This window comes from Solea senegalensis, linkage group LG18, assembly GCF_019176455.1.
Source record: "Solea senegalensis isolate Sse05_10M linkage group LG18, IFAPA_SoseM_1, whole genome shotgun sequence".
NCBI classification, from domain to species: domain Eukaryota; kingdom Metazoa; phylum Chordata; class Actinopteri; order Pleuronectiformes; family Soleidae; genus Solea; species Solea senegalensis.
Window position 1 is genome coordinate 15685167 of NC_058041.1, and position 15309 is coordinate 15700475.

Sequence of the window (15309 nt, forward strand, 5' to 3'; positions counted from 1 at the left end):
ACCCTTTTTTAATGGATCTTAACTATGTCTATTATATCTCATTTAGCTTGAGTTTATCTGATGTAGCCCAAATTCTGGTTGAGCATGTGGCTAGTTGTTAGCATGTAAAGCTGTTGAGATCCCTGGTATCTGGTGAGGTCAGAACTAACTGTCCAAGTCAATTTTAGTCCAAGTGTGGTTCTGATTGAACTTAAACAAGCAGGAGTAACTCGACTCCAAATCTTATGGATATTATATGTTTACATGTATTGTAAAGTATCAATTTGAGTAGTAATGTAGGAATAACTATGAGCATCCAGTTTGACTTGTTTGAGTGCAAAGTCATTTTGTCACTAAAGACACTGCTGCCATCGACAGCTGAATACAAGGCACTGCTGGGATTTGAACCCAGGATCTCCTGTTTACTAGACAGGCACTTTGACCAGCTAAGCCACAGCGCCTCTGTTTGGCATTGCTTGGTTGACATGTTTTCTTTGAAATGTAATCTAATCCTGCAGCAAATGACCCTTTTTTAATGGATCTTAACTATGTCTATTATATCTCATTTAGCTTGAGTTTATCTGATGTAGCCCAAATTCTGGTTGAGCATGTGGCTAGTTGTTAGCATGTAAAGCTGTTGAGATCCCTGGTATCTGGTGAGGTCAGAACTAACTGTCCAAGTCAATTTTAGTCCAAGTGTGGTTCTGATTGAACTTAAACAAGCAGGAGTAACTCGACTCCAAATCTTATGGATATTATATGTTTACATGTATTGTAAAGTATCAATTTGAGTAGTAATGTAGGAATAACTATGAGAATCCAGTTTGACTTGTTTGAGTGCAAAGTCATTTTGTCACTAAAGACACTGCTGCCATCGACAGCTGAATAAAAGGCACTGCTGGGATTTGAACCCAGGATCTCCTGTTTACTAGACAGGCACTTTGACCAGCTAAGCCACAGCGCCTCTGTTTGGCATTGCTTGGTTGACATGTTTTCTTTGAAATGTAATCTAATCCTGCAGCAAATGACCCTTTTTTAATGGATCTTAACTATGTCTATTATATCTCATTTAGCTTGAGTTTATCTGATGTAGCCCAAATTCTGGTTGAGCATGTGGCTAGTTGTTAGCATGTAAAGCTGTTGAGATCCCTGGTATCTGATGAGGTCAGAACTAACTGTCCAAGTCAATTTGAGTCCAACTCTGGTTCTGATTGAACTTAAACGTGCACGAGTAACTCGACTCCAAGTCTTATTATGTCTGTGTTAATCCAAGTTTAAAAACTTTCATTCTGTACAGTTTCATGTTTACATGTATTGTAAAGTATCAATTTGAGTAGTAATGTAGGAATAACTATGAGCATCCAGTTTGACTTGTTTGAGTGCAAAGTCATTTTGTCACTAAAGACACTGCTGCCATTTACAGCTGAATACAAGGCACTGCTGGGATTTGAACCCAGGATCTCCTGTTTACAAGACAGGCACTTTGACCAGCTAAGCCACAGCGCCTCTGTTAGACATTGCTTGGTTGACTTGTTTTGTTTGAAATGTAATTTATTCCTGCAGCAAATGACCCTTTTTTAATGGATCTTAACTATGTCTATTATATCTCATTTAGCTTGAGTTTATCTGATGTAGCCCAAATTCTGGTTGAGCATGTGGCTAGTTGTTAACATGTAAAGCTGTTGAGATCCCTGGTATATGGTGAGGTCAGAACTAACTGTCCAAGTAAATTTTAGTCCAAGTGTGGTTCTGATTGAACTTAAAAAAGCAGGAGTAACTCGACTCCAAGTCTTATTATGTCTGTGTTAATCCAAGTTTAAAAACTTTGATTCAGTACAGTTTCATGTTTACATGTATTGTAAAGTATCAATTTGAGTAGTAATGTAGGGTTAACTATGACCATGCTGTTTGACTTGTTTAAGAGCAAAGTAATTTAGTCACTAAAGACACAGCTGCCATTGACAGCTGAATACAAGGCACTGCTGGGGTTTGAACCCAGGATCACCTGTTTACTAGACAGGCACTTTGACCAGCTAAGCCACAGTGCCTATGTTTGACATTGCTTGGTTGAGTCTTTTTGTTTGAAATGTAATTTATTCCTGCAGCAAATTACCCTTTTTTAATGGATCTTAACTATATCTATTATATCTCATTTAGCTTGAGTTTATCTGATGTAGCCCATCCCTGGTATCTGATGAGGTCAGAACTAACAGTCTAAGTCAATTTTAGTGCAAGTGTGGTTCTGATTGAACTTAAACATGCAGGAGTAACTCGACTCCAAGTCTTATTATGTCTGTGTTAATCCAAGTTTAAAAAAATTGATTCTGTACAGTTTCATGTATTGTAAAGTATCAATTTGAGTAGTAATAACTATGAGCATCCAGTTTGACTTGTTTAGGAGCAAAGTCATTTAGTCACCAAAGACACAGCTACCATCGACATCTGAATACAAGGTACTGCTGGGATTTGAACCCAGGATCTCCTGTTTACTAGACAGGCACTTTGACCAGCTAAGCCACAGCGCCTATGTTTGACATTGCTTGGATGACTTGTTTTGTTTGAAATGTAATTTATTCCTGCAGCAAATGACCCTTTTTTAATGGATCGTAACTATGTCTATTATATCTCATTTAGCTTGAGTTTATCTGATGTAGCCCAAATTCTGGTTGAGCATGTGGCTAGTTGTTAGCATGTAAAGCTGTTGAGATCCCTGGTATCTGGTGAGGTCAAAACTAACTGTCCAAGTCAATTTTAGTCCAAGTGTGGTTCTGATTGAACTTAAACAAGCAGGAGTAACTCGACTCCAAGTCTTATTATGTCTGTGTTAATCCAAGTTTAAAAAAATTGATTCTGTACAGTTTCATGTTTACATGTATTGTAAAGTATCAATTTGAGTAGTAATGTAGGAATAACTATGAGCATCCAGTTTGACTTGTTTAGGAGCAAAGTCATTTAGTGACCAAAGACACAGCTACCATCGACATCTGAATAGAAGGCACTGCTGGGATTTGAACCTAGGATCTCCTGTTTACTAGACAGGCACTTTGACCAGCTAAGCCACAGAGCCTACATTTGATATAGCTTGGTGGAGTCTTTTTGTTTGAAATGTAATTTATTCCTGGTGACGGGTGGCAATCCCAGCTAAGAGTGTCCAATTAACATATGCATGTTGTTAACTGTGAGAGGAAGCTAAAGAACTCAGTATCCGAACCATACCCATGAGGCTAAAATGTTAGCCACTGCTCCACTGTGTGGATGTGAGAGTTGTTTATGGATACAGAAACAGACATGCTCATGGAGTTTCACAAGTTTGGCATTGGTCAAACAGACTTAAGCTCACGAGAGACAAGAGGCATAGATGTATTTGTAAATTCTGATGGACAAGAAGGAGATATATTTTGACATTCAGTGACCAGTGTTGGAGAGTGAAGTGCATACAGATTTGTAAAAAAGAAAGAAAGAAGGTTATTCTGTTCTTTGTTTTCTGTGCTCTAAAGTACCAAAACTACAAGAAAAGAATCCATGAAAAAGTATTTGAAAAGCAGCAGCAGCAGCAGCAGCAGCAGCAGGAGAATTCTGTCTTAGACTTGCATTGCATGTCCTGTATCCACTGCTGTGCTTTTTCCAACACCATCAACCTCAAGTGGGATTCACTAGAATTATTCATGCTTTCACCCAAGCTTAAATAAAGCAGCATCATTAGGACACACAAAGCTCTCTTGGGAAATTACTGTGTTCATTTCCATGTTGGAGTTTGGTCTCACACTGAACTCGATAAGCAGGGAAATGAGGAAAACACCAGCATGTAGCAGTGATCACAGGAAAAAGCTAAATCAAATACTTAGTTCACAAAGTGATTTACCATGTAGGAACTGTGGGGGATCGTGGTTTTAGGCCAGAGAGCCACAGCAGAGGCAACAAGGCAGTGTAGATTTATTTTAAATGAATCTGATTTGCACTTCAATCTGGGTTCCTCTCACATTATGAAATTTAATCAGAATACCCAGATTCACTCTCATTCATGCTCGAGGTGACGATAAAACCATAGGACACAATAAAACAATGTAGATACACTCAGATAAATATTTTTTGATTCATGCATTTCACTTGCATACAGAATTTGCATCCATTTAAATTAGAGATTTATGTAAACTAGAGCCTATGTGTTGTAGGCTGCCACCTACTGGACTGGAGTGTGGTGACCTGATTTACTTAAAGCTAACCCAATCGCACAGATTTTCACTAAATGCCAAGAGAGAAGCCAAGACAAGCTGAGGACTTAATACTTGCCATGATATCTATGCCATGACACATGTACAGTACTTGACTGTGTGACTGAAAACAGATATTTGTGAACTATACAATTTAAGTAGGGACACGTGCAAATAAGGAGTACAAACTTTAGGCTAAAACCATGCATTTAAAAAAATAAATAAAAGTAATCAAGCTGTCTCGGCCTTAAAACCACTGTTGTCTTTTGAAATATATATCTCCTTTTACCTCTCTCCAAGTCACAGATACAGATTACATTACATTACATTATATTACATGTCATTTGGCAGACGCTTTTATCCAAAGCGACTTACAATAAGTGCATTTCGACATTTGGGTACAAGCAAGACTTACAAGTAAGTGCAGTCTTGAGTTCGATGAATGCCTCTGCGATCCTCTCAGTGAGGGGGCAGCAGGTTGGTTTGTCGATGCAGAGTGGAGACAATAAAGTGAGGGCAGAATCTTTCAGCAGCTCTCCTTACTGCTTTGAAGAAGGAAACACGAGCGAGAAAGTTTGAGGGAGGAAAAAGAAAAGTTTGTCGACCTTCAATAGCGGTGACAAAGCATCTGTCAGGAGTGGGATTTGAACCCACGCCTCCATTTGGAGACCAGAAGTCCCATGTCTCAGGAAGGAGTTTGTCCTTGAGTCTGGCGCCTTAGACCACTCGGCCACCCTGACACGTGCTCGTGGGTCATTTATCCTTCATCCAGCTTTTCCTCTATTTCAGTAAATATTTACAATTGTGACGCAATCTACTAATTAATAACTTTAAACATTAAACTGATTCTTGTGTGAAGCGTCATGTGTTTCAGGAAAAATACCGTGTGAATTAAATCTAAACCAAACAGAGACATGCATGTAGAAGAAGTAAGTGGAATTTGAAAAACAGAAATCCCTTTTATCAGGAAGAAGTGATATATATATATATCATATATATGTATATATATATATACGTATATATGTATATATATATATATGTATACCCTGACACTTGCAGGCTGTTTGTTACTGTAACATTATGAAAGACATTCCGTCTTTGTTAAATATGGATTTAAAGTGAAACACCTCAATTTGGAGGTCAGAAGTCTCACAAAGTTTTTTTTCTTCAATTATTTTGAACTTTTTTTGCTAACAAACTTTGCTTAATTTTTTGTCTCAGGTTTGACCACTGAACTTCATCCGTGTGTATGATGTCTGCCATGATTTTAATGTCATATTTTTTAATATTGTATAGCTCATTCTTAGTTTTCTTCTCTCTCATCTTCATGTTTGCTCTAAAAGGGGAAAAAATAGTCCTCATAAAATGTGAGGTGGAGTTCCAGTTAAAATAAGCTGTTTAAAACCTATGTAGGTTTCATCTTTCTTAAAGCAGTGATAAATAAATGTACAATTATTTTACAAAAGCTAAGTTTAAGTGAACTGTGGTTACAGAAAAAGAAAAAAAAAAAGTGACCCCGAAGATCAATAAAGTTCATCTCCTCCGAACATGACTTCAGGTCCAGTATTTATGAGTGAGAATAGATGAAATGAATGAAAACACAAATTGAAGTGCAGAAGCAGAGCATAATTTCACCAGCAGCAGTGGCCTGAAAAACTAAAATAGCGACGTTGAGAATGGTTTATTGATTTGTGATCATGCCTGCAGTGGCATTTCAGTCCTTTTAAACCAGCAGAGGAAATTCTACCATTTCATTTATTACAAATGTCATGACAACAACTCAGTGTGTGTGTGTGTGTGTGTTGCTGTCAGTGTTTGCTTCTTGCTTTCTGAAGGTGTGAAAGCTTTTGTGCCTTTTTTTTTGGTGTGTGTACTTTTACACTTTTACACACAACTTGCGACAAACTTGCAAAACTAAAGGAAGTGAGGACATTTAGTGAAAGTGAGGACAATTTGGCTGGTTCTAACGTTCTGTTGCACCTTAAATGGGCTGTTTATGGGTTCAAGCTTGGTTTTAGGTTTAAGGTTAGAATTAGGTTTAGTTTAAGGGTGATGGTTGGCAGGGGCCTGCAATTCAATTTGGCCTATGTACAATATTTTTCTAAGCAGTTGAATTATGGGCCAAAACTATATTCACAAAAATGGCAATTTAAGAGATGTGTTGGTTTAAAAGAGCAATTTGAATTTGCCACAGAATGTTATTTTTGTCTTAAAACTGGTCTTTGACTCTTTCATCTTTATTCAGTCAGAATAAAGACTTTTAAATCTGCATGAAAAAGCAGACAATTTACAAAATACATATTTAAATTAATTTACTGGCTGCCAGTTGCATTCAGTGCATGAGTGTCCTCACTAAGAACGATGCACAAACACGTGTGTGTGTGTGTGTGTGTGTGTGTGTGTGCGTGCGCACCCACCACACAGCCTGCAGGGAGTTTCAGCAAAGGTTCAGAGTGTGGAACAATCACTATGAGGAACAGAGCGAACAGGAAGTAGAGAAGCTGTCTCAGTGGAGGCAGATATAGAGAAACACGGGAGAGAGAGAGAGAGAGAAAGAAAAAACGGAACAGGAAACAGACTTGAAAGAGAAATAAAGAGAAAGAGAGAGATTGGGAAAAACATATATCAAGTAAGCTGGACACGAGAGAAACAGTGGGAGGGAGCAAAAGACAAAAGTGTAGAGACAGTACACAACGAACAACACTACAGTCTTATTTAATTGCCAGACCATGTCAATGTTCTGTACATATATATATTTTTTATTAACCAAAATGTCATTTTGACTTGTCTAAGCAGGAAAGGAACAGTGAATTCAGCTCAGCTGTCACGCTGTCACGCGGCTTACAGCCATTCCTAATATTAGCAACACACCTATGCTTTAGTTGTAATATGATTGAGGACAAAGAGGTCCTGAAAAACTATTAATCACACGGCACAAGAAAATACTACAGGTGGCGAAAATGAGAGGACACATTTTAAATGAGTATAAATCCTCAGTCTTCTTAAGGTCCCGGGGGCAAGAATCTGTGACATCCAACGGTGAGCTGTGATGGGGAGGATTCCTCTCCCCACCCATTACTTTTCCAAGCACACCATGGAAGTACAGTGGCCTTCACAAACCAGAAAAGGATGCTGATATTCATCATTGGTGGAGTAAGCTGCCACTTCTAAACACAAAATGGGATTTTCCTGAGCTTCCTTTCCCAACAAATTCACAGCTAACCAGTGAGAACGAGTGTTGTTGTTAACACGGTGCCACATCGCTTCATCGTGTTGTCCCCAAACCCCATTCTGTCTAATAAACAAGAAAAAAGCATTAAAATAGTTGCTGATGTTCGCTCTGAGCTATCATACATGTTTTCTAATGTACTTATAATTTATATTTATGTCACTACCTTAGACTACTACCATCATCATGTGACAACTGCTTCATATTGTTCTCTACATTTTATATTTCTTTATTTTCTGGTGCTTTATGACAGTATTTTCCCCTTAGTTTTAACAATACAACTTTTTTTCTCATCGGTTTTAAGTCAACAAGTTCAGACTCAACATACGATGTGATGTTCTGTGTCCCCAATTTCCCATCACATGTTTGTTTCATCAATGAGGGATGATTTTGTTTGTCGCTCCGCCCCCGCACCTCTTCCTCTGTCCTCCTCTCTGTCTTTGCTAACATAAATCACAGCTGACAGATAATAAGCTCCTTGTCTGAAAGTTTTAAGTGGTCACCGAAAGGTCAGAGCGTCTCAAGTACCTCAGAAAGAGGTGCTGGAGCCAAGATACAGACTATCTGCTGTCTAAGCAGCCGGAGCAGTGACAGTGATCCAGTGGCCCACAGTCTTCAGCGCTCTGGCTCTCCGCCTCTGAGATATACACGGTGAATCTGGATCAAAAGCTCAGGCGATAAATGACAGAGTCAGAAATGTTCTCAAGCCGCTGATAACTCACACTGTGCTGGATTGATTCATTTTATTTTCGTGAGTTCAACAGTTTATAATTTTATATTTTTTTTAATTTATTTTAGATTATTTTTAGGGCCATCAATCGATTAAATTAAATTAAATTAAATTAAATTAAATTAAATTAAATTAAATTAAATTAAATTAAATTAAATTAAAGCTTGAATGGCTTTCCAAATACAGTTTCTCTCCTAGTTGTGATGGTTAAGGTTAGGGTAAGGGGCTAAAGAATGCATTATTTGATGTGTGTCCTCACTAAGATATAAAAACAAGTGTGTGTGTGTGTGAGTCAAAGCATGGTTGTACACTTTTACATTAAAATAAATCTATTTCATTCCAAATCAAACAGACTGGCAATATGCTTGTTTTGATTTTATTATTACTAGACAAGCACATCCACACACACACACACAGACTATTACACTCAGTCTGGAAATGGGTACGTCTGTCTCTGTTTTTATCTTTTATATCCCCAGTCTTCATTTCATATTATATGGCGTTTTTCTTTCCGTTCAGTTGTTTTATTGTTTTTCTATGACCCGTGTGCAATTGATTCGCCGCTTCTTATACTCGACTGATAAAAGACAAATTGAGGGACGTGTGCAACAATGTGTTTGTGTGAAAAAGAGACTGCGTGATAATAAAATAATAAAACATGGTCGCCTGTGTGTATGAGTGCCTTCATTTGTGAATGTGTGAAATGACAAAAATCATGTGTTTGGCTGGAAGATGATGTTCAGTGTCTTTTTTTTGTCACTACTTTTTTGAGGGAAACCTGGGTGGACGTTACCTGGCTGAAGAAGAGGGAGATGCTCCATCCATGGTGAATACATTAACTTTATGCACTTTGTTCTCCAGGTTGTGAATCAATAGAGGAATCCTGCACTTTTGACTTTTCACAGATGTTTTGTTTTCGTGATGTATCGCTCTATAATTGTCTTGCAATATAGTGATTATCATAGTATCGTGATATCATTGGTATCAACTATGGATCATATCATATTGTGAGGTACCCTGTGATTCCCACCCCACCTTTTAACTCGGTCAAATAGGGTATAATATGTCTCCTTTAAATAATCGACCAAACACAAATTTCTTCTTTTTTCTTTTTTGTGCTTTAGTTGCAGCACGTGCAGGGGACATTCACATTCTCACATTCTGCTCGAGGGAAAGAGAGAACTGCAAACTGAGCATTCGCAGTATCTTCACTGAGAGTAAGGTCATCACATCAGCAAAAAAATTAAATAAATGAATAAATTAATTAATTAATAAATAAATAACTAAAAAAATCCCTGGAGTCAGAAAAGCAAATGTACATTCACAGTTAAGGACATTCTCAGTCCAAGTTGAGAGTCTGAGATTACCACATATTTTTTTTATGTTTAATAAATTAATAAATTAATGTGAGCTGTGTCAGAGCAGGGAGTCTGACTGTGAGGATTAGGACTAACAATGTTTCCAGCTCCAGGCATTTTGAGACAGTGATGTCTGACTCAGCAAAATAAAGATAAATGTAAAGAGAGTATATGAATATATACTGTATATGTATATGTATATACATATATATATATATATATATATATATATATATATATATATATATATATATATATATATATATATATATATATATATATATATATATATATATACTGTATATATATGCATATATATGTATATGTTCATCGGATTAATGCGGTCCTTTAATTCTGTAGTGTCCTTTCTTGTGTGTCTTCCTGTTTTACTTTGGTAGTTTTCCTCCTTGTGTGTATTCTCCCGTCTTTACTTCCTGCCCCTGTGTTTCTTGTGATCACCTCATGAGTTTCACCTGTGCCTCATGAGAGCCAGCACTGTCTAATGTGTGTTTAATCTCTCAGTTACCGCTGTTTGACTCTTCCCGGATTCTCCTGTGGATGTTCTGCTATTTTGGACTTTTGTTGGATTTTGACATCAGCGGTGGATCTGCCTGTAAGTACGTTTTTTACTAAAAGGTTTTCCCAGTTTTTGTCCCAGTAGTCATGTATTTGAGTCCTACATTAGCTCAAAGGCCGCTTCAACAGCACTATTGACCTCCTGTAGAATACAATGTTTAATTTTGCCATACATGGCCCTACTTCTCCTTCTACATACAGTACAAATGTTATAGCCGTAGCTAAATGTGCTAAAATGATAGAATGAGAAGTACAGATGTGCACTAGCTCACCTTTGTAGTGTTTTTATCACATCATTTTTATTACCCTACATTATTCAACTGTTGGCATCTCCAACTGTAGTCGCGAGCACTTTCCATTGCATTAAAGAGATAGTTCTTGTGTTTTGTAGTTGAAGGAGGTGTTGACACACAGTGTCAGCGCTGATTCATTGACATCATGGCTGCCATAAGGGACACAAGGAAAATATTTTAGCTCACCAGATAAAATGTGCTGCTTTATCTGGTCATTTAACAGCCCTTTCTAGTTGGAAACCAACGTTTGTAAACTGCTGTGTTTTTAGCTGGAGCTAGCTTTGGTCAGTCTGAGTCAGTTAGATAACTTGGAGCACGTCATTTCAAACACAGAGGTCAAACAATAATACTTTTGAACTTAACGACGTTAGCATCAGTAAATCAACTACTCCTGGGCTGAAATTCTCCATGGACTTTGGTGCAGGAAAGTGGGAGTGGGTTACTAAGCTTCAAAAACTTGAATTTCTCGTCTTGAAGATTTACGGTGAGGGAAGATATTTGTAGGATATCATATTATTTGAGCGGACAAAGATTTTATTAAAGTAGCCTTTTGTTGAGTTGCTACCGTTAGCATTCTCTTGTGTCGCTGGTGGCAGCCTTGTTTGCGAGTAGTAACACGCTCGGCGTGCACTTAGCAAAGTCGGTGCTAATGAGGCAGGTCTATCATTATTGAGTTACTAGCAATATGAGGGCAATATGGTGGCCACCATTGTCCAGGTATAACCTACATTTGACAAAATTAAGAAAAGAGGCAATGGGGAGATGAGGAGTTATGCTTGTATGGTGTACTGTTTGATCTTAAAGTCCTCATGACTGCTAGCTGCTGCGTATTGATGTATTTCTGGTTTAAAAAATCTGCGAGAGAGGGTTTTGTCACAGCCAACAGTGCTGAATGGGTGTTTATAGATAAAGCTGGGGACACACTACAGTATGTTTTAGCTGATTTTACCCACGATTCACAGTTGGGCAGAGTCTGCACCAGTCGGCACTAGCTGGGGACAGTCGGCATGGCTAGTTGGCTTCAGTCGCAGTCAATCAAACTTGAATTTTTTGAGCCTTTTTGAGCCGTCTACGGGTAATGTGTAGTGATTACTGATTACTGACCCAAATGCAAACACATGTTGCCAATAGCCAATGCAAAAGTAGGTGGGACACAGAAAACAGGAATACCAAAATCCAATTTACCCTTCACACTGTCGCTCTTATCCACGTGGTCTCTCTCGAGAGTTTGCTTGAGACTTTGATGCATTCAGTTGGTTTGATAAATCGTGGAGTCTGTGATCTGTGAGGTGGTGTGAACTCCAAGTCTTTCCAAAATCGGTTATGTAGCGTGTCCCGAGCTTTAGACACAGCAATAAGACATGTTGGTGGAGAACTTCCCACCACCACTGTCGCTTTTATCTGCGGTGTGAACCAAAGACGGAGCTGAAAGTGATATTTCTGAGGAAGAGGATGATGATGATGAGGATGATTTCTGGAGCAAGGCCACACATGTTTGAACTGATTTGCGATACCGAGGAGCTGATTGGCGCGTGATTGGAAGCAACTTAATAAACTCCCCCGAGTACAAGATGAGTCATCAAAAAACTCAAACCAGATTTTAGGGCACAGTAACCTCTAAAATTCAGTTGGAATATGGGAAACATGGCGCTCTTAAAATGATAAGTTGTATACAGGCACGGAGGTATTTTAAGCACTAAAATGTTAATTATGGTGTTTTAAATTCATCAGTGTCACTTGTTTGAAGGAATATTTGCATTACATGATGTGACTGGCTGTTGCTTGCGTTGACACAGCCTTTTTACTGTACTGTACATGTTCAACCTCTGGCTCCAAGCCCTTAAAGCACTTTTAGCAGCTTAGGAGTTAAGGTGATGGTGATGAATGATGTACAGTTACTGAGGGAATATTGTGCTTTTAGCCTTTTTAGAGCGGTGGCACAGGCTTAAAGAGCTCACCGTCAACTTCAGAGAGAAAGCACTTCTTTAGTGATGCCGTGTTTTTTTTTACGAGGAGCCTGACCGCACATAAAAACCCATTCTGTGTATCTTTACCATGATCTCTTTTCATCCATTTCTCTTCTTTTTAACATTCACCGCCATCTTAGTCACATGTACACGGACTGGATGAAACGTTACGTGTAGCATCTGGACACTTTTTCTTGAACACTTCCTAAGAATACTTGACAGTAAGATGGAAAAAAAAAATGTTTCCATGACATTAGTTGTTCATGACCAAGTGTGATGTGTTCAAGGTCTGATGTGCCTGTGTTGTGATAATATCAGCTTGTTTCCCTTGTCTTTAACTGTAGGTTAACCCAATAATTCAGAGCTTCATCTTTAAAAACTCTCCTACCATCTTTACACACACACGTGTTGACTGTCTGATTCTCTGTTAGACTCTGCACCCCAGTAAGTTGTTGGAGTATTTACTGGAATATTTATTTCTAGTCTTGATGGCCATATATTTTCCACCAGGTCAGAGAGGTCTAGTTCTCTGTTGGGTCACTTGATTTACTTTAAACGATAAAGGAATTATTGAGCAGTAATGCCTAATTTACCTTTAGCAGTTATTCATTCACTCGGATCACTTTTCTCAGCAGTTTTTTTCTCTCTCTCTCCTATTTTTGTGGGTGATTCATGGCAAATTATTATTTGTTAAAATTATGTTGTTGAAAAAAACAATATTTTTTTTCTATGGCTGATGATTTCAAATCAGTATGGCTGGTGTACAATATTTTCCAATTTTTCCTCCATCTGAGAAGCTATAACAGTTTTAATAATGAGAAATCAACACTAATGGTCTGCACTGCAGTGCACTTGTATGTACTTCAAAAACCAAACTTTTGGATGAAAAAAACAAGCGTCGGCAAATTAAAAGAAAGACGCAATGATTAAGTCTCTGAGGAAAATAAAGGAGTAGACACAAATCATGTGGTCAGATGAATTGGTCTAACTTGATTAAAAATGTCTCCTGCTCCAAATACAGTCTGACCCGTCTGCCACAGTTGGACGAGCCGTCAGGAGAAACTCCTAAAACACCTCATCAGAGTCCCAACTCACTGACAAAGTAAAAAATCCATAAATCTTCGAGCATCCTGGGCAGGCAGACAGAGCTGGGCTCAGAACATCCGTTAGCTTCCGCTGTAGCCGAGTGCAGTGAGCATACACTTCTCAGGAGACAGCTCGTGTAACCCCGGCCTTTCCTGTGTACCTGTCATTTTAGCTGCACATGAATGAGAGAGAGAGTGTGTGGGGACCGGGATCACCGGCTGCTTTTTATTTATTTATTTATTTATTTATTTATTTTTAAGAATTAAAAGGAAAGCTTAAAACATAAGCCATGGATGCTGAACTGAACACACGCGATTGCACCATGCAACGAGATGACAGTTTGCAGCCCTTTTTGAGATGCTTGGAATAATAAAGAAAATGGACCAGAATAAAAAAAAATATAACATATATAGGAAAACTAAAATAGATTGGAATCAAAAATGAAATTACTGGATGTATATTCTGTACAAATAGAATTGTGCAAATAGTTTATATATTTTAAGGATATTGTTTTAATAAAATGTCCTTAGAATAAAACTATACTGTTTACATGGCAGCATATGACAGTAAATTAATATATATTGACGTGTGCAAAGTCAGTGGCAGTGATGGTATAATGCTGGCTGATTTTTTTTGGTCTGGTTCAGAGCAGCCACAGCTCTGGGGAAGAAGCAGCTTCTCAGTCTCGCAGCTACAGAGTAGCTCTGTAACGTCTGCCTGATGGCAGCAGTTCAAAGATGTGATGGCGAGGGTGTGTGTGTGGCGTCCTCACAGATGCTGCTTGCTTTCCCGAGGCACCATGTGGCGTAGATTTCCTCCAGCGCAGGGATTTTCAGTCCTGATGGTTCTTTGTGCGCAGGAGATGACAGCCGAGGTAGTACATTGAGACGCAGTGTGTTCAAAATGCTCTCAATAGAAAGAAAGCTACAAGCATCTGTCTTTTTCAGTGTCTTATTCACCTGTGCTTTTGCGGTTCATGTGAAGTCCTCTGAACCAGGAACCTGGTGCTGAAAACACCCTTTCCACTCGCTCTCCACTGATGCGGACTGGAGCTAAATCCACAACCTGGTTTTCTCCTGAAGTTGAAGAGGAGCTCCATGATCAAGATGATGATGAACCAGAACCAGAGGGATGGCATCCTGTGTTAAACTGTTTGCTCTGTAGGTCTAGTCAAGTGTGGCTAGAATGGAGCTCTTGTTTTTGTTTGGGAGTGGCGATGGCTTGGTTGTAGAGCAGTTTGTCTCCCAACTGAAAGGTCAGGGATTTGATCCCCAGCTGTGTTCCTTGGCAAGACACCTTGGCATTACACAAGTGTAATCCTGGTGCCAGTATCAAGCCTGGGTAGATGGATTGCATTATGAAGCACAGTGGGCAAAACATGTATTCCAAATTGACAACAAGGATAGAATAAAATATAGCCCCAAATGGAGAGGACAGCAAAACACCAAACTTATTTTGACTTTGAATGACAGTTGTGGTATAAGATATCTAACATCTATGGGCCATGTGTCCATGATCTGTAATGTGCAGAGACTTAAGCTACCTTCACGCTACATGACTTTCAGAGTGGCAGAGCCGCAGATCACCAGTTCGCCAACTGGAGTATGGGTGGTTCATCTCAAGGTCTCAACACCCCTTTGACCCCCCTTTTGACAATCTTCCCTCTTCTTCCCAGTAGCCAATCATCTGTTTAATAACTGCTAAACCAGGAAACGTTGTCATGTTGCCAGTGACATTGTTTTGCGCTGATTCAAGCACAGTTCGGGTCCACAACCATTTTAACTGATTTGTTACGGCTGGACAAACTTTGAACAGGATATCGAGCCACTCTAGAGAATTTTATAAATGTGTTTTGGTGGATGGAACCAAAGCCAAAATGA

General features: G+C 38.7%; 7 non-coding genes across 7 annotated transcripts; all 7 read right to left on the reverse strand.

Moving 5' to 3' along the window:
* Nucleotides 1-366: 366 nt before the first annotated feature.
* trnat-agu lies at nucleotides 367-440 on the reverse strand. Its single transcript has one exon. It is a non-coding gene; the product is annotated as a tRNA-Thr (tRNA).
* Nucleotides 441-869: 429 nt separating this feature from the next.
* On the reverse strand, nucleotides 870-943 carry trnat-agu. Its single transcript has one exon. It is a non-coding gene; the product is annotated as a tRNA-Thr (tRNA).
* A 468-nt stretch (nucleotides 944-1411) lies between these two features.
* trnat-ugu lies at nucleotides 1412-1485 on the reverse strand. The gene has a single exon. It is a non-coding gene; the product is annotated as a tRNA-Thr (tRNA).
* A 468-nt stretch (nucleotides 1486-1953) lies between these two features.
* trnat-agu lies at nucleotides 1954-2027 on the reverse strand. The gene has a single exon. It is a non-coding gene; the product is annotated as a tRNA-Thr (tRNA).
* Nucleotides 2028-2430: 403 nt separating this feature from the next.
* On the reverse strand, nucleotides 2431-2504 carry trnat-agu. Its single transcript has one exon. It is a non-coding gene; the product is annotated as a tRNA-Thr (tRNA).
* A 468-nt stretch (nucleotides 2505-2972) lies between these two features.
* Nucleotides 2973-3046, reverse strand: trnat-agu. Its single transcript has one exon. It is a non-coding gene; the product is annotated as a tRNA-Thr (tRNA).
* Nucleotides 3047-4819: 1773 nt separating this feature from the next.
* On the reverse strand, nucleotides 4820-4930 carry trnal-caa. Its single transcript has 2 exons — nucleotides 4893-4930; nucleotides 4820-4865 (listed from the first exon to the last, which is right to left on the reverse strand). It is a non-coding gene; the product is annotated as a tRNA-Leu (tRNA).
* Nucleotides 4931-15309: the final 10379 nt, after the last annotated feature.